Genomic DNA, 25,309 nt, shown 5'->3' with positions numbered 1-25,309 from the left:
TTAGGTGTAGGTTTATTTTATTATCTTTTAAGAATTGTTTTATTGGTACTGTACATATCTAATTCATTGTCTGTTACTAAAGTTTCTGGTTTGCCTAAATATTGAATTCTTTCTTTTATGGCATTTACAATTGATATCCAAGTTCTGTCTTTTAATGATTTGGCTGTTGCGTATTTTGTTAATTTGTCGATGCTTGTGAGGTACATTATGCCTCTTTGTGGGTACCAAATATCAAAATGGACCATTTCATTATGTTTTTTAGGAGTTTCTGTAATATTTAAACTATGTTTGATAGGGCTTCTGTCGAACTTCGCCTTATTGCATATTTCATGTATTTCTATATTTCTTTTTGTAATTTGGGGTAGTAGTGTGTTTTTTTATTTCTTCAAATATTTCATTTATTCCCCTGTGATTATTTTCCAGGTGTTTCCCTTCTATCAAAGTTAAAAGTTCTCCTTAGTCTGTTATATCTTTTAAAATTATGTTTGATTTCATTATTTTTAGATTTGCATTATTTGCGAAAAATTTTATATATAACTCTTGAATTTGTAGGAATAATTTGTCATCTGGGCAGTAAATTACTATGAATCCTTTTTCGGGTAAGTTCTCTTGCATTATTTTTAAAATGTCGCTTTCAAGTGTTACGTTTATTAAGTTTCTTATTTTCCCTTGATGTATTATTTTCTTTGTAATTGATTGCCATTGCGCCTTTGAATTATAAGATGATTTTTATATATATTAAATGCATTTTCTGTTATTTTTATAAAGTATGTACTGTCCGTTTCTGCGCTATGTACAGTATCTATGTCGTCGTCGTTGAATATTTCATTTAAATTTAATTCTATTATATTATTATTTTCGTAATTTAGTCTGCTGACCATCTGCAATTACATTTTCTTTACCTTTAATATATAAGGGCTGCTCCTAGAGCAAAATTACTCGCATCTGTCACAAGAGTAAAAGTTTTTGTGAAATCTGGGTGGATTAAAATGGGGTAATTTTTTATCAACATTTTTAATTTAAAGAAAGAATCTTTGTAATCTTGGTCATTAATGTTTATTTTTGAACCCTTTTTTAAATATTTTATTAAATGGTATGCTATTTTAGAGTAATCTTTGATAAACCTCCTATAGTATCCCGTAATACCTAAGAATGCTTTTATTTCTTTAACGCTTCTTGGAAGTAGAATTTTTTCTATTGCTTCCACTTTTTGAGGGTTTGGTTTAATACCATCTTTTGTAATCAAGTGGCCTAGGAATTTTGTTTCTTGTCTGAGGAAATCGCATTTATTTAATTGGATCTCTAGATTTTTTTCTTTTATTCTCATTAAAACTTTGCTCAATGATTCTAGGTGCTCTTCTACGCTTGTAGAAAATACCAGAATATCATCCATGTACACAATGCAAATTTTGCCGATATATTCTTTTAATATATCGTTCATTAGCCTTTGGAACGTTGCCGGTGCATTTCGCAATCCAAAGGGCATTCTTAAAAATTCATAATGTCTATTTGCAGTGGAAAACGCTGTTTTATGTATGTCGCGTTCGTCCATTTCAATTTGATGAAAACCTTTGGCTAAGTCGAGAGTTGAAAAATATTGGCATCTTCCCAATTTGTGAAATAACGGGTGATTTTTTTGAGGTTAGGATTTTCATGCATTAGTATTTGACAGATCACGTGGGATTTCAGACATGGTGTCAAAGAGAAAGATGCTCAGTATGCTTTGACATTTCATCATGAATAGACTTACTAACGAGCAACGCTTGCAAATCATTGAATTTTATTACCAAAATCAGTGTTCGGTTCGAAATGCTTTTTATCGACAAATTTTGTTCAGCGATGAGGCTCATTTCTGGTTGAATGGCTACGTAAATAAGCAAAATTGCCGCATTTGGGGTGAAGAGCAACCAGAAGCCGTTCAAGAACTGCCCATGCATCCCGAAAAATGCACTGTTTGGTGTGGTTTGTACGCTGGTGGAATCATTGGACCGTATTTTTTCAAAGATGCTGTTGGACGCAACGTTACGGTGAATGGCGATCGCTATCGTTCGATGCTAACAAACTTTTTGTTGCCAAAAATGGAAGAACTGAACTTGGTTGACATGTGGTTTCAACAAGATGGCGCTACATGCCACACAGCTCGCGATTCTATGGCCATTTTGAGGGAAAACTTCGGACAACAATTCATCTCAAGAAATGGACCCGTAAGTTGGCCACCAAGATCATGCGATTTAACGCCTTTAGACTATTTTTTGTGGGGCTACGTCAAGTCTAAAGTCTACAGAAATAAGCCAGCAACTATTCCAGCTTTGGAAGACAACATTTCCGAAGAAATTCGGGCTATTCCGGCCGAAATGCTCGAAAAAGTTGCCCAAAATTGGACTTTCCGAATGGACCACCTAAGACGCGGCCGCGGTCAACATTTAAATGAAATTATCTTCAAAAAGTAAATGTCATGAACCAATCTAACGTTTCAAATAAAGAACCGATGAGATTTTGCAAATTTTATGCGTTTTTTTTTAAAAAAAGTTATCAAGCTCTTAAAAAATCACTCTTTATATCGTCTATATTTGGAATTGGGAATCTGTCCTCCGTAGTTACGCTGTTCAACTTCCTGTAGTCGATCACAAGACGCCATTTTTGTTCATTGGCTGCGTCCAGCTTCTTTGGTACCATCCAAATAGGGCTGTTGTAAGGACTAGAGGATGCTCTAATTATGCCTTGAGTTAACATTTGGTCTATTTGTTTTTCTATTTCCGGTTGGTGTTTTCTGGGTATCGGTAGATTTTAGAGTAAACGGGAATATCATTTTTGGTTATTATTCTATGTTTTGTTGAACTCGTAAATGTTAAATTATCATTTTCGTTGTAAAATACGCTTTCATATCTTTTTAGTATATTTATTTTATATATTTATTCAACGAATTCTGTGACACATTTATCTTTTATGTCATTACAGAAGATTTCCACCTTATTGTCTTTATAGCTCATTTCGGTATATATTTCTTCTTCTTTTGTTAGATAAAAAGTCAATATGGTTTTATATGTTTTTATAATTCTGTTTGGGTAGTCTATTATCGCATTTATCTTCGTTAAGATATTGTTACCAATAAGTCCGTCAAAGTTCTTGTTAAAATTACATTCCAGGAATTCACATATGTTTTCTTTTTCATTAAATTCTTTAAATATTGGGAACCTGCAAAGTTTCTTAACTTCCGTTTTTCTTCCCATTGCTGTGACTTGCACATCTACATCCCTCTTCCATTTCGGGTTACAAACATTTTCGTTGATCAAACTGAACTCTGATCCAGTGTCAATGATGAAATATAACTTTCTTATGTGTGTATCTATTATTATATAGGGTAATTGTTTTGTGGATCCCACTGAAAATTTGTATTTGCATTGCCAATATCCATAGGTTCTAGTTTATTGCGATTTGATATTGCGGACCGATTATAATTTCCTGATTGGTTGTAATTCCGCATTTGATTCCCGTCTCTTTGTTGATTAAAGTTTCTCTGTGCGTTATAATTTGTGTTTGTTATCTGGTTTGACATTCTAGTTTGGCTTGATCCGTTGCCACTGTTGTAGTTATTACCTACATTCCTTGGGACATAGCCACCGTTATACCTGTTTTGTGGCATATAATTGTTATATCTATTATAACTACTGTTATAAGTGGGGATATTATTTATATTTTGGTGGGATCTGGAAAATGTTCTATTGTTAACGTTATCGCTAAAATTAGTCCTACTATAGATATTAGGATTAGGAACTTTCCTTTGTTGCCCTAGCACTGTGAAGCCTTGATATCTAGCTTCTAAAATTATTTTGTGTGCCTTTTCTAGACTATCCGGATCTCTTGCTAAAATCATAGTTTTAGTGGGTTCTGGGAGATGTTCCTTAAATGATTTCAGTGCTATCCTATTAACTTCGTTCGTTGAGAAATTAAGATCATTATGCGTTAATATTCTATTATGTAGTTTATTTCTAATTTTATTTATTTTGAAATAGTAATTTTCTATCGTTGAGTCGAGACTAATGGTTTTCAACTCATCCATAAGTTCCGCTGAACTTCTCTTTTCCCCGAAATTGCTAAGGAGTATGTGTTTTAATGTTTCCCAATCACAAATTTGTCCATATCTGTGAATTATTTCCCTAGTTTTTCCTACGCATCTTCCTTTCAGAAAATTGAATAAAATTTTTTGATTACCTACATCAAAAGTTAGTATTGTGGGTAATATATCTTCAATTTGTTTAATGAAGTCTGTTAGTTGGTTTGGATCTCGTCTATCAAAGTCTGCAATTCCGTTAATACAGTTCAAAGTGAGTTGAAAAAATGGTATGGTGGATGCTTCCATTTTGAGAAATTTCTATTTCAAGTGAAAATTATATATGGGATATTCCATACCAAATCGACCAGTTTTGAACCCGACCCCTTTAGATTTTGCTGAAACTTATCCATCCTTTTCTACCCTTTTAAAAATATTTTTGAGAATTTTTTCAAAATTTTTTGTCCAACTTCAAAAATGTTATGAATTTTGCTATTTTTTGCTAAAAAAAAATGACTTTTTTATATTCAAATAGCCATAACTTTTGCAGAAATTGACTTTTGGGGACCATTTTTTTTTTAATTTTTATTTTTGAATGAACTTTTCGAAAAAATACTCGAAAAAAATTTAACACGATCAATTATATAAAATAATCGGTTTTTTTTAAGTAAAATCATAATTTTTTTTTTGAAATTTCGCCATTTTTGTTTTTTGGTTTTTTTTTCTCAAAAAAAACTTCAATTAATTTGACAACTATCCCTGCTAATCTCGGAGTGGGCCGATTTTTTTTATATTTTTTTTATTTAAAAAATGAAAAAAATTTTAAAAATTTTTGAAATTTCGCCATTTTTGTTTTTTTTTCTCAAAAAAAACTTCAATTAATTTGAAAACTATCCCTGCTAATCTCGAATGAAACATTATAATTTGACTTCGAATTTGCAACACTCTGTATACGAACCTTCTTGTTGCGCATTTAACACGATTTAAATGTTTTTATATTATTTTAGCAAAGATTTTGTATAGTTCTATTATATATTATAATTATATTCTATTCTCTCCCAATTGATTAATTGTGAATTCTTGCTTTTCTTGTCTCTAGTTTTGGTTCACTTATTATTATTAGGGTTCTCACTGACTTTCTAAAATTGTTCGTTTATCCTCGTCGCCAGTTTTAGGTATATGTTGCCGAGTTAATAATACAGAAACCAAGCTTCTTTGCTTAGTTCTATACTTTCGCAATAGGGTTAAAAATAAAGAGACGAGCTTCTTCGCTTGGGTCTATTTTCCAACTGCTACTGATCTTTATTTTTCTAACTGTGCTGCTTAGATTCTAATTTGTATGTGCGCGCAGGCACTTATACAAATTAATAATGTGGTTTGTGTTTGGGCAACTACGGGCAACTCCGTGTGGTCAACTGCCTCGTTTTCTTTATTATTCTTTCTTAAATACAATATTTGCTTAAGCCTAGATACAAATATTAATCTTACATTCTAGGAAGTATATCTACAATCCACTTGAGATACGACATATGTTACAAGTGGAAAGATTCATTACATTTTTGGACCACCTAAGGCGGACAGTATTAGCAAAGTACCATATGGGTTACATATTGATAACAGATACAGAATATGTTCATGTAATATGAACTGGTGGTATTAACTCCCCCACCTCTAAATTGAAGCGTCCCGATTCAAAGAGGAATAGTGCTTGATCCTTTCCATCATTTGATCTATAGGTTGGGCTTGATCTTGCATTGGAATTTGTTCAATGTTAATTTTAACCGGTGTGCTTTTATTCTTTTTGTATTTACAGATTATTAGTATTATAAGGCTGACAATTGTTATCAGACTGTAATTTATTTTTTCCATTATTTTTTGTTTTATTTTGCCGGTGTGAACTTCGGCTGGCGTTTTAGGACGTTTTTGTCCCAAAATAATTTTTTTTTTTAAACAATATGTTGCCGGTAAAATCTTCGGCAGGCGGTTCAGGAGTCTCTACTCCCAAAGAATTATATTTTTCTTCCCTTTATCTATTGTAATAACTTCTTATATTATTATAATTAAATATCATATATTTTGTTGACTGTCTGTATTTAAATATTTGTTTTGATCTTTTCTGGGAAAAGATACTCTTTTATTCTGGAGGCTCTGGAGTTCCGGAGGGTCCCCCTTGCGGTAGTGAACCGCAGTTTTAAAAATATTTTATTATTTGGCTGGTCGAGCCTTCATTTACAATTTTTAATATTTAATTTGATATAATTTGTATATATTTGATATTATTTTTATTTTTAAACACAGACAGTTGTGAGTGTCATGATTATTATTTTTATAATACTCACAGTAAACATTTTGTACTTAATGCAATTAATTAATATAAGAGCTACTTACAACTATTTTGTTGTTGTTGAATTTGATGCTGCTGTTGAATATGTTGTTGTTAATGAGGTTGCTGCCTTTAAAATTTGTTACTGATATTTCTGTTGCTGCTTTTACTGCTACTGCTGTTGATGCTGCTGTTGAAGATGTTGTTGTTGTTGTTGGCTGCTATATTTCACTAGCTATTTGCTTTTGCTGCTTTTGTAGTTTTATCATATACTAATCTTATGTATAATGAAGTATTTACAAATGTTTTTTTTTTGGATTTTTTTTTTCATTGCCTTTTGCTTTTATTCTTTTTCTAATCTGAGGAGGCAAGAGGTTTGTATTTATTTTTACTCTGCTCTTTCTACTCCGTAATTTTAAATTTATAATTTTCACGCAAATGTTTCCTTCGTTTTGTTTTTTTTTCCTTTTTCTCCGTTTTTACGGATACCTGTTTGAACTTTCACTCAACTTCAGTATGCCCTTTCGCACAAGGTTTTACATACAGAGATTTTGTTTTTTTGTTAAATTGAAAGTTTTTTAGTTTCGTTTATTATTTGGTCCGCTTGAGAATTAGTTGAATCTCCTGGAATCTTTTTATATAATACTACACATCTGATTGTAGATTTATGTTTCGGATTTTGGTTTCCTTTCTCGCGAATTCGCGATACCTACTTGTTTGCGTTTTTAATATGGTAACACGGGGATTTTTTGTCCCCTTAAATCAGGGATGGGCACATTTTTAGCACGCAAAGTTAGCAAAGTGTGCACGGGGTTAGATGAGGGGAATATCAGTTTACGGAGAGAAGGGTATAACAAGTTGAGAAAAGTTGCGAAAAAAATCAATTACATTCCTCCGTAACTTTATGTTCATCGCAGAGTCATGGATAATATGATACGAAACTCTTTCATTCGAGAGAGAGCTGTCAAAACTCGCATTTTTTATAACATTTGTCAATGATGCCACTGCTGAAAAAAATTAGATTGGGTATATAATAAATTATACAAAACACTAAATTAAACACTTTAAAAAGGCATACACATATAAATGCTAAAATGCAAAATCATTAATTAATTTACATAAACATTTATTTTGCCAAAATATGTTCGCACAGTTCAATGAAATTTCATTTCACATTAATTTCGTCAAGTAATTATAGCGTTTTACTTCTGGCATCCCGCCGTTTCTGAAGTCAACTATCAAAAATTCCCTGATCTCCATCGCTGTCAAATAATCAGGGAACGCGTTTGACAGAAAAAGAGAGCCAGTGCTAAAGTTTCGTATCATATTATCCATGGCAGAGTGGTTGCGGCAATACTGACATTTTACACAAATTTAAGAGTGGAAGTTTACTTCATATCGGAATTGTACAGCTGTGTGAACAAAAAGAGGTAAACATAATTTGCACGATTTAGAGATTCGCATTAATATCTGTTTTAATTTACCTTTGGATGCTGGAAATTCTAATCACTGTTTGGAAAATGGAGGATGGAGTCATATGTAGAAGTTCACGCAAGTGAGGAAAGTTCTCTGATCGCCATTCACTTGGGAGTGGCCAGAAACGATTCTTTTACATATGACTCAAGCAGCTCACGACTTCCGGTCTTTGACCAAGTATCCTCTGGGTAGCCTAAGAACATCCGTTTGAAGGCGAGCTAACGTGAGAAGGCGAAATATCCCCTACATAGGGTTGTGCGCTGGGTTTGGGACCCGCCACGTAAAAAAACAACCCCAGCGAATAGCAACAACCAGCCTCGGATGAGAGACCCCCCTTTTGATGACGACCATGGAAAACGAAATAAGGACTACGAATTGAGGGCATGCACCTGGAATGTCCGGTCCCTTAATTGGGAAGGTGCCGCTGCCCAGCTGGTTGATGTCCTCGTGAAAATAAAGGCTGACATCACCGCCGTCCAAGAAATGCGATGGACGGGACAAGGACAAAGACGAGTAGGTCCTTGTGGCATTTACTACAGTGGCCATATAAAGGAGCGCAAGTTTGGTGTTGGATTCGTGGTGGGAGAGAGACTCCGTCGCCGAGTACTATCATTCACTCCGGTGAATGAACGTCTAGCCACAATCCGCATCAAAGCGAGGTTCTTCAACATATCGCTGATTTGCGCCCACGCCCCGACGGAAGAGAAGGACGATGTGACCAAAGATGACTTTTATGAGCGCTTGGAGCTCGCTTATGAGAGCTGCCCCCGCCACGATGTCAAAATCGTGCTTGGCGACTTCAACGCCAGGGTGGGCAAAGAAGGTATCTTTGGCACTACGGTCGGTAAATTCAGCCTCCACGAGGAAACATCCCCAAATGGGTTGAGGCTGATCGAAATATGGCCCGAAATATGGTTATCTGTAGTACTAGATTCCAGCATAAGAAGATTCATCAAGCTACCTGGCTGTCTCCGGATCGAAAAACCACCAACCAGATCGATCATGTTGTGATAGACGGAAGACACGTCTCCAGTGTTTTAGATGTGCGTGCGCTCCGAGGTCCTAACATCGACTCGGACCACTATCTTGTTGCAGCTAAGATTCGCACCCGCCTCTGTGCAGCAAAAAACGCACGCCAACAAACACAAGGAAGGTTCGACGTCGAGAAGCTGCAATCACAACAGGCAGCCGAGCGATTTTCTACTCGGCTTGCACTCCTGCTCTCTGAGAGCACTCGTCAACAACTCGGTATAAGGGAAATGTGGGACGGCATTTCAAACTCCTTACGTACAGCTGCAACCGAAACCATTGGTTTTCGGAAGGTGCAAAAGAACAGCTGGTACGACGAGGAGTGCCGTGTCGCAGCGGAGAGAAAACAGGCTGCCTACCTCGCAACGTTACGATCGACCACAACACGTGCGGGATGGGATAGATACCGAGAGTTGAAGAGGGAAGCGAGACGCATTTGTAGACAGAAAAAGAAAGAGGCCGAAATGCGTGAGTACGAAGAGCTTGATAAGCTGGCCGACAGGGGTAATGCTCGAAAATTCTACCAAAAGATGCGGCGGCTTACAGAAGGTTTCAAGACCGGAGCATACTCATGTAGAACCCCCCAAGGTGATCTATTCACCGATGCCCAGAGCATACTTAAATTATGGAGGGAACACTTCTCCAGCCTGCTGAATGGCAGTGAACACACAACGCCAGGAGAAGACGAACCCGATTCCCCAATCGATGACGATGGAAAAGACGTTCCATTGGCCGACCAAGAAGAAGTTCGAATAGCAATTACCCGCCTGAAGAACAACAAAGCGGCGGGGGCGGATGGATTGCCAGCCGAGCTATTCAAACACGGCGGCGAAGAACTGATAAGGAGCACGCATCAGCTTCTTTGTAAAATATGGTCGGACGAAAGCATGCCCAACGATTGGAATTTAAGTGTGCTATGCCCAATCCATAAAAAAGGAGACCCCACAATCTGCGCCAACTACCGTGGGATTAGCCTCCTTAATATCGCGTATAAGGTTCTATCGAGCGTATTGTGTGAAAGATTAAAGCCCACCGTCAACAAACTGATTGGACCTTATCAGTGTGGCTTCAGACCTGGTAAATCAACAACCGACCAGATATTCACCATGCGCCAAATCTCGGAAAAGACCCGTGAAAGGAGAATCGACACACATCACCTCTTCGTCGATTTTAAAGCTGCTTTCGACAGTACGAAAAGGAGCTGCCTTTATGCCGCAATGTCTGAATTTGGTATCCCCGCAAAACTAATACGGCTGTGTAAACTGACATTGAGCGGGACCAAAAGCTCCGTCAGGATCGGGAAGGACCTCTCCGAGCCGTTCGATACCAAACGAGGTTTCAGACAAGGCGACTCCCTCTCGTGCGATTTCTTCAATCTGCTGCTGGAGAAAATAGTTCGAGCTGCAGAACTTAATCGAGCAGGTACAATCTTTTATAAGAGTGTACAGCTGCTGGCGTATGCCGATGATATTGATATCATCGGTCTCAACACCCGCGCCGTTAGTTCTGCTTTCTCCAGACTGAACAAGGAAGCAACGCAAATGGGTCTGGCAGTGAACGAGGGCAAGACGAAATATCTCCTGTCATCAAACAAACAGTCGTCGCACTCGCGACTTGGCACTCACGTCACTGTTGACAGTCATAACTTTGAAGTTGTAGATAATTTCGTCTATCTTGGAACCAGCGTAAACACCACCAACAATGTCAGCTTTGAAATCCAACGCAGGATAACTCTTGCCAACAGGTGCTACTTCGGACTAAGTAGGCAATTGAGAAGCAAAGTCCTCTCTCGACGAACAAAAACCAAACTCTATAAGTCACTCATAATACCCGTCCTGTTATATGGTGCAGAGGCTTGGACGATGACAACATCTGATGAGTCGACGTTGCGAGTTTTCGAGAGAAAAGTTCTGCGAAGGATTTATGGTCCTTTGCGCGTTGGCCACGGCGAATATCGCATTCGATGGAACGATGAGCTGTACGAGATATACGGCGACATTGACATAGTTCAGCGAATTAAAAGACAGCGGCTACGCTGGCTAGGTCATGTTGTCCGAATGGATGAAAACACTCCAGCTCTGAAAGTATTCGACGCTGTACCCGCCGGGGGAAGCAGAGGAAGAGGAAGACCTATAACGGGTGATTTTTTTGAGGTTAGGATTTTCATGCATTAGTATTTGACAGATCACGTGGGATTTCAGACATGGTGTCAAAGAGAAAGATGCTCAGTATGCTTTGACATTTCATCGTGAATAGACTTACTAACGAGCAACGCTTGCAAATCATTGAATTTTATTACCAAAATCAGTGTTCGGTGCGAAATGTGTTTCGCGCGCGTGTTTTGTTCAGCGATGAGGCTCATTTCTGGTTGAATGGCTACGTAAATAAGCAAAATTGCCGCATTTGGGGTGAAGAGCAACCAGAAGCCGTTCAAGAACTGCCCATGCATCCCGAAAAATGCACTGTTTGGTGTGGTTTGTACGCTGGTGGAATCATTGGACCGTATTTTTTCAAAGATGCTGTTGGACGCAACGTTACGGTGAATGGCGATCGCTATCGTTCGATGCTAACAAACTTTTTGTTGCCAAAAATGGAAGAACTGAACTTGGTTGACATGTGGTTTCAACAAGATGGCGCTACATGCCACACAGCTCGCGATTCTATGGCCATTTTGAGGGAAAACTTCGGACAACAATTCATCTCAAGAAATGGACCCGTAAGTTGGCCACCAAGATCATGCGATTTAACGCCTTTAGACTATTTTTTGTGGGGCTACGTCAAGTCTAAAGTCTACAGAAATAAGCCAGCAACTATTCCAGCTTTGGAAGACAACATTTCCGAAGAAATTCGGGCTATTCCGGCCGAAATGCTCGAAAAAGTTGCCCAAAATTGGACTTTCCGAATGGACCACCTAAGACGCAGCCGCGGTCAACATTTAAATGAAATTATCTTCAAAAAGTAAATGTCATGAACCAATCTAACGTTTCAAATAAAGAACCGATGAGATTTTGCAAATTTTATGCGTTTTTTTTTTAAAAAAAGTTATCAAGCTCTTAAAAAATCACCCATCATGTGTTTAAACAAATTGCAGTTCCATTTAATAAAATGCTTATATAAATATATGATTTGTGATATTTTCAGTTTGGTTGTTTTATCAAAATATTCAAAGAATTGAGGTTTTTTTCTATAATTGTTTTGTTAAATTTTAAAAATCTAAGTTGCCTCTGGCAATGTATTAAAATAATAATATGCGCTATAGAAAGGGAACACATATTTTCAAAAATATAAGAAATCATCAATAACAGATATAGAATATGTTCATGTAATATGAACTGGTGGTATTAACTTACACTTTCTACAATTCTATTAATATTTCCACTTTTTCTTTGCACTATTAGCTTCCCAAAATTGTTAGTTTAAAAGTGCGTTATCAACTTTCTTCCAATTAATTATTTCTGAATTCTTGACTTCCTCGTCACCAGTTTTGGTTCACTTATTTATGAAATATTGACGCTTGATGTTGCTCGATTATCCCCTCGTCGCCAGTTTTGGTGTTGTAAAGAACTCAAGCTTCTTTGCTTGGCTCTTTATTTCCACTTCCGAGTTAAACATAAAAGAAGCGAGCTTTCTTGCTTAGTTCTATACTTCAACTGAGTTAATCTTTATTTCAATCTGTGCAGCTTACATTCTAACTTGATGTGCGCGAGGGCACTTATGTGTATGTTCTTACAAATTCCAAATCGCTATTTGCTTGGTCAGCAAAAATGTGTATCCAAGCTTCTTTTATTTCAAGAAAGAGTTCAGGTTTGAAATTTTTTCTTGAAGTGAATAATGTTTTTTTTATTTATTATTGGGTGTATGTATGTCAATATGTGACTGTATGCCTGCTTGCTCAAGACGCCAAGACTGCCCTTAAATTAGGCAACGTAAAGATCGGGTGGTCGATCTGTCGCCTCCGGGAGTACTCCCCTGTTTCCCGCTGTTACAGATGTTTCCATCCAGGCCACATGTCGGGTAAATTTTGCAGTCTCATCGACAGGTCCTCTCTTTGCACACGTTGTGGAAGCCCAGTGCATGTATCAAAAGTATGCACTAATACACCGAGTTGCATGCTGTGCAAAGGGGAGTACTCAGTTCAGAGCATGTCTTGCCCTAAATAATTGGAGTTGCTAAAGACAATGAAGAAATGAGAATATTGCAGCTGAACTTAAATCACTGCGCCGCAGCCAATCCCTGCTGCAACGAACCGTAATAGAAAGAAACATTGATGTCGCCTTACTGAGATATTCCAAACGTTCGAAAAGGACTTCGATTACAGATATGTATAAGCAGCAAAAAAGCAAAAAATGGTTTCACATGGGTGCAAATAGGAGGAATATATTTCGTAAGCTGTTATGCTAGTCTCAAAGCATATGCATATGAAAGCATACGCAAATCGCCGATTATAATGGTAGGCGACTTTAATGCATGGTCTACTTCCTGGGGTAGCAAAAGTTCAAACCATCGTGGACGCCAAGTTCTAAAATTCCTGAGCCAAACCAACCTCGAAAATTTTCAAATGACGCACTTAGCAGACACATTAATTGGGATTGGCAGACATGTTTACAAATAGTGACCACATGGCTATCATTGCAGAAATTTTATTCTCTCTGCACTGAAATAAGTCGTCGACACTGCGAAAAGTGCAGTAAGTGGCAAAAGATGGAAAGGTGGTACAAAGAAATATTGTGCGCTGATCACCCTTGATGCGAAGAATGCATTCAACTCTGCTAAATTAACAATCATATTAGAAGCCCTATATGACATACTCGCCCCTCAGTACCTCATAAAAATCGTTATGAGTTATTTTGAAAATGGAAGGCTGATCTACGACAGGACTAGGCCTCTTGGGGAACCAAACACCCAAAAAAAAAAAATAGTGCTAACGCGCCTATACTGCCTACCTCTTTACTATTTTTAAGTAATTTTATTTAAATCTCTGTGCCGAAAAATTAACTATTTCGATCAAGTGATCTCAGCTGTTGATGACCATATGATTCTTTTGTTACTTGTATGTTTCTACAATGATAAATACAGGCACTAACCATGAAAGCGTATGCCAGACCAATAAATGCGGTGCATAAACTCACAGCAATAACAGTAGCAAGTGCTTTCCGAACTATTTAAAGCGAAGCAGTTGAAGTACTAGCTAGTATGGCATATAGACATCCAGGGAGACGAGTTCACGAGAATATAAGTATGTATGAACTATCAACGCCAATTACAGAAATCAAAAAAAGAGAGGTAAGAACGAAGAGCATAATTATATGGCAGCATCGGTGGCAAAGCCTAACCAAAAGACGGTGGACTCACTGACTTATTTCTGACATCCATACATGGATAACTAGACTACATGGGGACCTGAACTTCTACCCTACCTAAATATTAAGCGGGCATGAGTACTTCAGAGGCTACCTACACAAATTTCAAAATGACGTCGGTCCGTATTATTCGATGTATACGGAGTCCATAAAAGACTCTGAACACGTGTTTTTCTATTAGGGAAAAGTTAGAAACTGCACTAAGTGGTAGTTTAATGGTGGAAAATTTTACTGCATTTATGTGACAGTCCTCTGACAAGTTGAAAGCTGTTCGCAAAGCGGCAACTTCCATCATGACTAAATTAAGGCATTTACAGCAGACTAGGCGACAGTCCGTCCGTGCTATAGAGGAGACGTAAAAATGTCTTGTCCCTCCCATGAAGTAATACCTTATCTGGTGGTTTCGTGGGAGAGTCTTGAGTTGGAAGTAGGTTAGGTTTAGTGGATTTAAGTTTCGCACTCCGGCTTTCGATGCTTCCTCCTACTATAAAAAAATGTTTATTCATATGAATTCGCAGCCTTGAATTCGTTATTTTTTCCAATGAAACTTATTTGTGTGAACATATTCAAAATTAAAACTTTTATGCCGACAAAAACGTTTTCGCCTTATTCGTAAATAAAATTTTCACTGTATTGAATAGCTTATTAATTGAATAATAGTATAAAATGTATACCACAGTAACGCGTGGCCAGATCCCCTAATAAATTGTATAGCATAACACGACAACACATTCTTGCCTCTTTTAAGGCATTTGGCCGTTTTAGTAGTAGAATATTTAGGAAACCCTATTGAACCCTTGTGCCCCATGTCTCCCTCATTCTATAGCATTTTTAATGTAATTTTTGTCATTCTATAAGCTTTCGCCTGCGTATGTGTGGGTAAAAATGGTAGGATTTGTTACTTGTAGGTTTTTTACAATGCTGCAATGGTTCGATTGGACGGCCAACAGAGCTGAAAAACTTGAACTACCGAATTCACCAATATCGCTGCTATATAGCAGAAATATCTGGCAGAAATATATGTGTGTAAAAAGACTGATTTCACGCGAAAATGACAAAGAGAAATGCTTTGAAGAAAAAATATACAAAGTCACATATGCGTGATTATTTTGTATCCTATGAACCATTTTTTTGCAAAGTAGTAAAAATTTTAATTTTTTTATAAAATCGAGAAAAATTAGATACAAAATATTTTTAAAATTATTATTATTTCAAATAAATTATATTTATTACGATTATTACAAAATAAAGATGTGCTCATATAAACACGTCTTGGGTCATTCTTTTCATTTCTTCAAAAGCATTGATGACCTTCACATATGCATATTCCCATTATTCCCGTATCATATCTACATTTATATAAATAGAATTTCTATGACATACAATATATAATATATCGTCACAACATTGTGTTGTTGGTAGAAAATCGGATTTGTGCCGAAAAACACAAACGAAGGAACGCTGATTGTCACCGCTTCCCTTGCCGCTGTAACAGGTTCGCCAACAAACTATCGGTAATATGTATGTTTCTGTATGAGCTGGCATACATATCGACGCTGATTTTTGCGAGCCATGGCAAAATATTTTAGATTTGACAAATATTTTAAATCGACGAGAATTTTGTTGCTACTTTTATCACTCTTTTCTGTGTTTGCTGGGTTGTCAGTTTTCCTCCAGAGGAACAACAGAAAGTTGTTCAATTTATGATTTTTAGCTTTTGCCATCGTCGCGAAAAGACGCATGCTCGGGGAGGTGTTACGGCATCTGTTTTTATAGGTTGGTATGCAGCTCTCAAGTAATTGCTCAAGAACAAAAATACATTATTTCTCAAGTAATGTTGACAGCTGGTTACGCATTGTGAATGATCCACATTAGAAGAGCAAGAGAGAATAAACAAAGTAAACAAACTTTGTGCGTATGCATGTATGTATGTATGTGTATGGTAACACAAATATTTTCATTGAGATTTAAGGAATGTTGTTGATGATTGGTTGGTTTTATACAACATTTCAAAATGGAATATACTTTATAATAATGATTTCAACTAATTTAGGATGAATTTGACGATTACTTCGAATTTCCCTCAAGAAACAATTGTTGATTTGATGTTTCTTCGCAAAACCAGGTTTGCCATATTCACATTTTATTGAAAAAAAGTATTAAAAATTAGTACTAGATTTCTTGAGAGCTGCGTACTAGCACAAGTAACTTTATCGCAGGAACGTTTCTGGACCGTTTCTTAGGTGTTTTTTTATATGAAGTTTTTACGTTTCTTGAGAGCTGCGTACTAAGCTTATGAATGAAGCGAGGTCGCTTCTGGAATATGCGCCTGCGTTTATGAATGAAATCGTTTTTGTTATAAAATTTACTACATTTTCGCCAATTTGGCTGCCATATTGACTTGTGATGCTTCTGCTATTTTTTGTTGGTGACATATTAACATGTGTACGCATATGTTTGTATGCTTGTGCATTATTTATTCGGCAATGTATACAAATATATGTACATATAAGTATAAATGAATTTATATGAACATGCAGGTCAATGCGCCCACATGTAATATATTGATATATGATAAAATCATGATTTGAATTTCTGAACGCGCACATGCGTATACATATGTACATTCATATGAGCATGTGCAATGACATAAGATTAATAAGAAAGAAGATGTACATATGTATATATCGTTGTGATAAATTTAATTTCTATTAGGTAGAAATATAATACAAAAATATTTATCAGTATAGTATATTATTTAAAAATCAAATAAAATCACTAAATATGCAAGTCCAAATTGACTATAAATATTACTATGCATGCATTCATTACAAAATTATACTCGAGTATATATTTTAAAAATCGATTTTCAGTAGTCGTAGTGGATTAAGAACCGGTTCTTGACATTCGAAAAATCGATTATTTTACGAGAAAACTCGATTCTCGAGTAGAACCGGAATCGATTTTACCATCCCTACTGGCCGTCGTCGCGTGCACATTAAAACCTCCGCGCAATAACCACTACAAAAAAAAATGATTTTTTTTCCATGTAATTTATATGGAAAACAGAAAATTTTAAATAGCCACCTCTTAATATTAATACCAAGAGCTCATTTTTTGAATGACTTTTTTTTACACATTTTCTAAAGTTTTGAGCCTGTTTTTCAGTTGAAAAAAAAGGTTGCGACACACCTTAATATACATACATACATATGTCTCTTCATATTATTGAATATGTAAGAGAGTTGTATTTGTATATATTATTTGCTGTTAAAATGAAATATCAAAGAACTTGTGTCTTTTTCTTCAATATTCCCTGATTGGTCATACATGCTATGTGATCATATGCCGTACATAGGTATATATACATATAATAGTAAAATGAGTCAAATAAATGTCCCGTCTTATTGACTAAGGATAACGCACAAATCCCTAATAAATTAAACACAGACACAGAATTCCGAGTACACGTCTTTATTATTTCAGATTCGGCTTGAGACTGCTTTTTGGGGGAACAAAGAATCTTAACTATACTTACTATTGCTTATTTGTTTACATTAAATATACTATACTGGCTATTAGTTATTTGTTTATGTTATATGAGCGAGACCGCCCAGAATTGATTATTGTTACATTTGATATTTAATATTTGTTTATTTAAAAGTGGCTGTGCCACAGTAAGTCGATTCATTTAAGTGGAGTGTGAAATGAATATGTAACTTTCAATTAGGTTGAGTGTGAAGTGAATATGTCAATCCTCTCCCCCTAAAAGGCAGCCTATTCTTTAGTCTGGTACCATTGGATATAATGTGGGTAAAGAGTTTTCTTCAAGCACGATATTTTGAGGCTGCTGCTGAATTTCTTTTCATGATCGTATTATTTTTTATACAGAAGTGTAAGTGGATTTGAATTTATATTTTTTGAAATAAATAATGTCACCAAAGCCAGAATAATAATTACAAGTATTATGTAGAGTGTAGTATTGTTTTGTGGTATCAATTTTATCACATCTTTATGTTTTAACATTTTAATTTTAGTTAAGTTTAGTGGTGAATACAATAGTGTTAAGTCAATTTCTGGTTTTAAATAATTTCCGCTTAAAATGATGTTTTCAATTTCTACTTTACATTTAATTATTTTTATAATTTTGTTTCCATTTATTTTTAGGTCGTTATTTAAATTTTGACAATTTTATCTGATAGTTGTTTCAGTTAAGTTCCACGTAATAATTAGATTTGGTTCTATATATTTAATAATTTCGGATGTGGAAACCGGTATGAAATTACAAATTGGGTTCTTACGTCTAATTATATTTGTAATGTACTCGCTATTTATTTCTTTACTTTCTTGATTATAAACTTTGTTGTCCTTTTCAAAGTATGATTGTGTGTTTGAGTAATCTAACTGATAACCATTATGATCGAGATAGGGAATTACTTGAACTGTGGTGATTAATTCGTAATGAATGAGGATATGTGATATTATTAGTAATTAATATTTTTATGATTAATCCAGGTGGATGTTTTTATTAGTAGTATGTTTTGGCTGTTAACGTTGCTTGGTTTGTCGTAATTTAGTAATTTTGGGTTAAACAGTCCCAGTCGCGAAAGCTGCATGCCCATTTCCATGTCTTCAATATATTCAATAAATTGCGTGAGTTCATACTGTTCCTGTTATTTTAAAAATGTTTAATTCTCTGTAATCCGTCATTAACGAATTTTATTACGTCGTTAAATTCATGCTTTGTAATTGAATTTTCAGCGTTCGCGTTTAATTTCTTTTGAATTATTTCTCGATCAGATTCGTCAAGTGTACCGAAAAGATACATGTTTGAAAGCGGAGCCTACAATGTTGAAAAGACCACGTTTTTGTCTTTGTTCCCTATGCAAAGTTATTCCACTTAATTCTTTTATTAGTTTATTGTATAAATATTTCATCCGAGGTGTGTCTGTACTGTTTTGAATTTTATTACCAAAATATGTCGTTATTGCAGTGATTTCTGTTAAGTTGATTGTTAAACAATGGTATTCGAACACTGATGGCATCTGAACTGGTTTGCTAGAAAAAAGGAGATAACCATGATCGGTATCGATGCTGTTTATTTGAATTTGTTGGGCATGGCCTAAGGTGAATAATAGGAATAATATTGTCAATGTTCGCCAGAAACCTTCTAGATGTAGTTTTGATGCCAGCATTTGTCGTCGTCTCTCAGCTTCCTCTCAAAATGCTCGCAAACTCCCCTTGTAAGGTGTCTCGCGGAAGTTCTCCAACAATTTGTAGTTGGCGTCTGAGGTTTGTACTCCGCGATCAATCTATGCTTCAGGGTTGTTGAGTCTTCGATGTTTGGTAAGCCCAATGATCTTGTTACAATTCCATTAAGATTTCGCTCGACAGCGCCGAGTAGAATGCGCTGTTGTCGTACGTCATTTGTTTGGTAAAGCGACAAATTGTAGTTAACTCTACTGATGAACGTAAATAGACTCTCTGGTTCTCCCTTGAACGGGGGAATATCCTTTAATTGTTCGCGGGCCTCACTGAGATTGGCCTCATTTAAAATTATAGCTGGTTGTGTCCTTTTGTTGTTTTCACTTTATTTATTTATTTCACCTTTTCTTATTCTCTAGTTTTTGTGGTTTGTTTTAATATTTTGTTTCACTTTTTTCATTTATTTAACTCTTTTTTCTCTTTGGACTTATGGGTAATTTTAAGTTTTAATTTCGTTTTGCTCAAACTTTGTTGGGTTAACCGAATTGGATTTATTCTCCCAGTTAAAGCGCGTACAGAGCAACAACTTTTTGCGAATACCCAAATATAAAGGTTAATTTATTATTCACTCGCGGTTCTTTTGTCGGATACTTTAAGTATCCTATCGACTGCGCCAGTAAAATGAGTCAAATAAATATCCCGTCTTATTGACTAAGGATAACGCACAAATCCCTAATAAATTAAATACAGACACAGAATTCCGCGTTCATGTCTTTATTATTTCAGATTCGGCTTGAGACTGCTTTTTGGGTAAACAAAGAATGTTAACTATACTTACTATTGCTTATTTGTTTACATTAATTACACTATACTGGCTATTAGTTATTTGTTTATGTTATGTGAGCGAGACCGCCCAGAATCGTTTATTGTTTCATTTGATATTTAATATTTGTTTATTTAAAAGTGGTTGTGCCACAGTAATTGGCTTCATTTAAGGGGAGTGTGAAATGAATATGTCACTTTCAATTAGGTTGAGTGTGAAGTGAATGTGTCACTATATTTATTTCTCTTAATATTCTCTGGTTGAGTATGTGAAAGAACTGTTAACATTTCACAGCGTGAATTCTGTGGTTGTGAGGTGAATTAAGTACTTCAAGTTCTACAAATGTTCGATATCGAAATCGCACCTTCTCTATATCTTTACATTCTCTGGTGGAACTGTCAAAACTGTTGCAAATTTTCAATAAACTAACAAAAGCTAATTAAATATCAAAATGAATCCGACTTTGTTTTATATTTGCTCTCTATTGAAAGTGATGGGGATGGAAAAATAGTGCGGAGATAGTTAAAGATCGTAGTAATAGCGTAGGTATAAAAGAAAAAAAAAAACAAATTAAGAAACCTCATTAACAAAATTTTCTTTGTAAATGTATCATTGAAATAAATACATTTTTTTATTTTCAATGGAATTTCCATTTGTTTAAATGACTTAAGCATCTCCCCGCATGTATACCTCACTTTACCTGGGAAAAACTGGCTCACCCTAACAAGACAGCTTAATACCCACATCCGATGCCACCATACACTTACATCACCACAACACAACTCACCACACCTGTACCCACTCAACAAAAAGGATGGACATCGGGATGAGACTTACTCTTCGTTCTAAGCAATTCGTTCGACACACTGCGCTCAGTTAGAACTGTGACCCCCACGATCTAGTAATTGGAACACTCACTTTTTTGGGCATATTTATCATTTAGTTTTAAATTAACATTATATAAAATTAAAGGCTTTTATAATAAATTACATTGTTATTAAGAACTGAAGTGACACGGATATTTTTGTTATATTGTATCTAAACGATTTCAACTTATACATATGTACATAGTTCAACTATGGTTCTTCGAGCCTTACAGAAAGGCACTAATGGATTTTAACCTTCCTATACCCGCGCACATGTCTGTGAGACCGACGAAACAGTTTTTCGTACATATTTTTTTTTGGAAAGTTTTGGAAAGACTGATAGTCATTACAGTAATACATAATTCACGCTAACAACTGATATTTTTTGTTTTTTTACATCATTTAGTTCCTATAAAATAAAAAAAATATAAACGGTTTTATAGAAAAATAAAAAGGTAAGAGGAGTCAAAGTCTCGGTCTGTCACACCGTGCGCGGGTATAGGTGTTAAAACATTTGGCGCGGGTATAGGAAAGTTAAATAAATCTAAAATCTGGAAAAGAAAAAACAAACATAATAAAAGTGTGGTGACAAAAACAGTGCTTCTATATATAGTATAACACTTAACATATGTTAATGCATACAAACATACATATAGAAACTTTAAAAAAGTGCAGACGAAAAAAACGTAAAAAAATAAAAAAACAGTGCAGTGCAGTAAAGTGCAGTGGTGAACAAAACAAAAACAATATGTACATACGTATATAGTAAACAAAAAAACAACCAAATAAAAGTGTGCAGTGCAAAAACAAAACAGTGCAGTGAACACATACTTATGTTTATAACAAAAAAACCAAAGGAGTGCTGTGAAAAAACAGATATAAAACAAAACAAAAATCTGTCGTGAATAACACACAAAAACACAAAACAACAAAACTACAAGGAATGGCCGCAGGCAGCAATAAGCTACAGGACTAGAAGAAGTGTAATTAACATCAAAGGCCCGAATACCCGCAGACACACACGGGCGTATGTAAGTTAGCAACAATAACATTTAAAGCAATCAAAAGATACGCGCATCCGTTCTACTCGCAAAAGTGCTGACGATACGCCTAGCGCAGTGTGGCGTGATTCTCTGGAAATCCAGCGGAACGTGGGAACCGACGTCAGCAGAACTGCAAGCGCATTAAGTTACCATAAGAATTATAAAATTTGTTAAGTTTAGAGTTAAGCGAGCGGTTGAACAATAAAGGTCGTAAGACCAGAAAAAGAATATAATTTTTACTTTCGACAAGTAAACCCATAACTGGCGCCCGAGCTAAAATAAGCTCCTACGTCGCGAAGGAAAACAAAAGGCGTTAAGAATCCTTCTTCGGAGAACGTGGAGTGATAATGAAAACAACTGTGCTAGTGTGAGTTAGTAGCAGAGCAAAAAGGACGCGTTGGACGCAAGCCAACTCATCAGCACTTATCAACATTAACAACCAACAATATCAAGAGGCAAAGAATGAAAGTCGTTATTGTATTGTAAGTTAAGTGATAATTACTAATTAAGAACATTAAGTGAAACCCAGATTGTGAAATTTTTTTTTACCAAACTAAAATTGAAATAAAACCTTTAAGCATTAATTTGTAAGTGCAAAAACTGAAACGTTATTGAAGTAGAAAAGAAACCGATACGTAAAGAGTAGTGGACAGTGAGAAAAAATATAAAACGAACTCTTTAACAGACACAACAAAATAAACAATGTCGAACCCAAATAATCTGGTTCGTCCACCAGTAATCAGGGCGAATGATCCTGCAGGAAATTCAGGATCAGCTAACGTTACAATAAACGAAGATGACCTCGTAAACCTAATAGGAAGGGTAGCTTTAGACGTGGTAAACAGGCAGGGGCCCAGCATAGTTAGGGCAACCCTTAACCCGAATGCGGGCTTAGCAGACCCTTGCGACCAAACCATCAATATAGAACATGCAAACAACTTATCAGATTTAGACAAGATACCTGATGTGGTAAAATGTTTACGCGAATTCTCGGGAAATCCCGCCGTATTCAACGTGTCTAACTTTACATTACGCCGACAAGCGTGATGTATCCACCCTAGAATACCAAATGACTTCTTTGGTTCAGGAAAATAGGTCAATTGAAGAATTTTACCAGGCCGTTTATTCCAATTTATCTTTAATACTTAATAAGCTAGGCTGTGTGGAGGTGGGTAGCGAGGCTCGTAATCTTCATACTCACACATACAGAAACAAGGCACTAGATACGTTTGTGCGCGGCCTCAACGGCGACTTGCCTAAACTATTGGGCATGAAGGAACCAATGGATCTGCCCCAAGCATTACACTTGTGCTTGAAGTTGGAAAATCAGGGATCCCGCACACGGTACGCACACAACACCAATATGGATCGTAGAGGGATGCAGCGAAACACCGCACCACCTTTACCTTCAAGAAATTTTCGGAGGCAAGTAAACCAACAAAATTTCTTCCCCGAAATTGCTTACTTACCACAGCCACAACCACAAATTATTTCACAAAATCTTCCTAATCAAAGACCTAATCAGAATTTAAATGCACAAACACAATTTAACCAACCACAACTTATTTCACATAACTTCAAAGATTTGATCGGAACTTAAATGCACAAACACACTTTAACCAACCCCCTATGCGCACCCCAAAACCGCCGGTGCCTATGGAGATAGATGAAACTTTGCGCTCGAGCCGCATTAACTATATGAACCGGCCTCAAAATAATCAATTATTCGGCAAAAGGCCACCACAGACCACTTCTGAAAGAAATCTCAAGCCACAAAAGGCACAACGCAATTTTCATACAAGTAATACTCCAAGCGCTACCTCGAACACTAGCTCAGAAGATAATCTGAATGATTATTTGGGTGTGGCGGACGACAACATACAGGATGAAGGACAATATTACGAATATAGCGATATTAATTTTTTAGGTTAAAAAGCTCTTCGCTGCCTTACTTTGAATCCCGCACGAAGAGCGGCGAAATATTCAAATTTTTAATTGACACTGGCTCCAGCCAGAATTATATTCAACCCAATTTAGCAAAAAAAGTACCAGAAAACAAAGATATATTTTTAGCGAAAACTATTGCTGGTGATATAGAAATAAAACACCACACATTTTTACAGCTTTTTAATCACACAGAAACTTTAAAATTCTTTATACTACCCCCTTTAAGAACGTTTCATGGCATTTTGGGCTATGATAGCTTTCGGCAGCTAAATGCTGTAATTAACATTAGAGAGGGAACCTTGACAATTAAAAATAATTTAAAAATATCAATTAAATAATTAAAAACAGATGCAGTAAATGCTATGAAAATACACGATGACAACATTACTCCCCTCAAAAAATAGCTCTACAGAAATTGGTTACAGAGCATCCTAACTTATTTTCAGAACGGGTGAGGGGTTTTTTTTTGTTTCAATATCTTTTTATTTATTGAATCTGCTTTTTGTTTTGAAAGCCTAACAATAAGTAATAAAATCTTTAACCTATTTAAAAATTAGACACGCTCAAGCAAGTGTTGAGCTGTTTTGGTGATACATTGCTCCTCAGTACGCGGGCATATCTCTTCTTTTAAGGCGTGTTTGATCGCAGGAATGTATCAAAGCATTAGCCAAAGAGTTTGGGTGATCACGGAGTTTAGATATATATTTAATTCTGCAGTCTTCTACTTCTTTCCTTACCATAGAAATACCAAGGTCTTTATGGATATTTTCATTGCGCATGTACCATGGTGAACACGTGATTGATCTAAGCATTTTTGATTGAAACCTTTGTATTATGTCTATATTAGTTGCACAGGTCGTACCCCACAGTTGAATGCCATACATCCAAATCGGCTTTATGACCGCATTATATAAAAGCACTTTGTTGTCTAGGCTAAGTTTGGAGTTTTTAGTTAATAGCCAATTTAAATTTGCAGCTCTTATCTTCATGCAAGTTATTTTACTAGATATATGTTTTTTCCACGTAAGTCTCCCATCTAGGTGAATACCAAGATAAGTTACTTCATTCGCTTGGGGTACTAAAATATTGTTAATTTTTACTGCCGGACACATTTTTGGTCTAAGCGAAAATGTTACATGCTTACACTTTTGTTCATTTAAATTTATACGCCAGTTGGCTAGCCATT

This window comes from Bactrocera dorsalis, chromosome 6 (assembly GCF_023373825.1).
Source record: "Bactrocera dorsalis isolate Fly_Bdor chromosome 6, ASM2337382v1, whole genome shotgun sequence".
NCBI classification, from domain to species: Eukaryota; Metazoa; Arthropoda; class Insecta; order Diptera; family Tephritidae; genus Bactrocera; species Bactrocera dorsalis.
The sequence above is the reverse complement of the archived record's forward strand: the minus strand, read 5'-3'. Positions refer to the sequence as shown.